We start from the raw sequence: 2,578 nt of genomic DNA, 5'->3' as shown, positions 1-2,578 counted from the left end.
TTTTTTGGCCCAAGTTAGCGGAAATATTTTTTTTTTTTCTTACAATGTCTCATATTCCACTAAGGCTACTTTCACACTAGCGTTCTGCTGTCCGCTCGTGAGCTCCGTTTGAAGGGGCTCACGAGCGGAGCAGAACGCTGCCGTCCAGCCCTGATGCAGTCTGAATGGATGCGGATCCGCTCAGACTGCATCAGTCTGGCGGCGTTCAGCCTCCGCTCCGCTCGCCTCCGCACGGCCAGGCGGACAGCTGAACGCTGCTTGCAGCGTTCGGGTGTCCGCCTGGCCGTGCGGAGGCGTGCGGATCTGTCCAGACTTACAATGTAAGTCAATGGGAACGGATCCGCTTGAAGATGACACCATATGGCTCAATCTTCAAGCGGATCCGTCCCCCATTGACTTTACATTGAAAGTCTGAACGGATCCGCTCAGGCTACTTTCGCACTTAGAAATTTTTCTAAGTTATTAATGCAGACGGATCCGTACTGAACTGAGCCTCCGTCTGCATTAATATGATCGGATCCGTTCAGAACGGATCCGATCAAGCGCAAGTGTGAAAGTAGCCTAACTTGTGTCAAAAAATAAAATCTCACATGAACTCACCATACCCCTCACGGAATCGAAATGCGTAAAAATCTTTAGACATTTATATTCCAGACTTCTTCTCACGCTTTAGGGCCCCTAAAATGCCAGGGCAGTATAAATACCCCACATGTGACCCCATTTCGGAAAGAAGACACCCCAAGGTATTCCGTGAGGGGCATATTGAGTCCATGAAAGATCAAAATTTTTGTCCCAAGTTAGCAGAAAGGGAGACTTTGTGAGAAAAAAACAAAAAAAAATCAATTTCCGCTAACTTGTGCCAAAAAAAATAAATTTCTATGAACTCGCCATGCCCCTCATTGAATACCTTGGGGTGTCTTCTTTCCAAAATGGGGTCACATGTGGGGTATTTATACTGCCCTGGCATTTTAGGGGCCCTAAAGCGTCAGAAGAAGTCTGGGATCCAAATGTCTAAAAATGCCCTCATAAAAGGAATTTGGGCCCCTTTGCGCATCTAGGCTGCAAAAAAGTGTCACACATGTGGTATCGCCGTACTCAGGAGAAGTTGGGCAATGTGTTTTGGGGTGTCATTTTACATATACCAATGCTGGGTGAGATAAATATCTTGGTCAAATGCCAACTTTGTATAAAAAAATGGGAAAAGTTGTCTTTTGCCGAGATATTTCTCTCGCCCAGCATGGGTATATGTAAAATGACACCCCAAAACACATTGCCCTACTTCTCCTGAGTACGGCGATACCACATGTGTGACACTTTTTTGCAGCCTAGGTGCGTAAAGGGGCCGAAAGTCCAACGAGTACCTTTAGGCTTTACAGGGTTGCTCACAATTTAGCCCCCCCCAAAATGCCAGAACAGTAAACACACACCACAAATGACCCCATTTCGGAAAGTAGACACCCCAAGGTTCTCGTTGAGGGGCATATTGAGTCCATGAAAGATTTAACTTTTTGTCACAAGTTAGCGGAAAGGGAGACTTTGTGAGAAAAAACTAAAAAAAATCTATTTCCGCTAACTTGTGGCAAAAAATAAAAACTTCCATGAACTGACTATGCCCATCAGCGAATACCTTAGGGTGTGTACTTTCAGAAATGGGGTCATTTGTAGGGTGTTTGTACTGTTTGGCCATTGTAGAACCTCAGGAAACATGACAGGTGCTCAGAAAGTCAGAGCTGCTTCAAAAAGTGGAAATTCACATTTTTGTACCATAGTTTGTAAACGCTATAACTTTTGCGCAAACCAATAAATATACAATTATTGCATTTTTTTTATCAAAGACATGTAGAATAATACATTTAGAGAAAAATTTATATAGAAATGTAGTTTTAATTGAAAAGTTTTACAACTGAAAGTGAAAAATATCATTTTTTGGCAAAAATTTCGGTCAATTTCGATTAATAACAAAAAAAAGTAAAAATGTCAGCAGCAATGAAATACCACCAAATGAAAGCTCTATTAGTGAGAAGAAAAGGAGGTAAAATTCATTTGGGTGGTAAGTTGCATGACCGAGCAATAAACGGTGAAAGTAGTGTAGGTCAGAAGTGTAAAAAGTGGCCTGGTCATTAAGGGGGTTTAAGCTAGCGGGGCTGAGGTGGTTAAGGGGGTTTAAGCTAGCGGGGCTGAGGTAAAGGAGCTCTGAAAATGAAAGGTGGAATCTGATTGGTTGCTATGGGCAACTAAGCCAGTCCTACTTTACACCAGTGTTGATAAATCTCCAATGTAATAATGCAAATCTATACTTCAGATCCAAAACAGGGACATTTAAAGAGCAAAAAGGGACAGAGGGACTTTGGTCAAAAGTAGGGACTGTCCCTCCAAAAGAGGGACCCTTGGGCGGTCTGCATAGCTGCCCTTCACTTTCCCCTCTACAGTATGTCCCCCTGTAAGGCGCCGCTAGCCTAGAACGGCTCAGCAGCTCCCCCTCTGGTCACGTGCACAGGAGCCGCTCTCTACTCCGTGGAGAAGTCCGCTCTCCGTGACGTCACCGGTCCTTCTTTCGCTCTCCAAGAACTTTATGGTG

Source organism: Bufo bufo, chromosome 10 (genome assembly GCF_905171765.1).
Source record: "Bufo bufo chromosome 10, aBufBuf1.1, whole genome shotgun sequence".
In the NCBI taxonomy this organism is placed as follows: Eukaryota; Metazoa; Chordata; class Amphibia; order Anura; family Bufonidae; genus Bufo; species Bufo bufo.
This window is presented reverse-complemented; position numbering follows the sequence as displayed.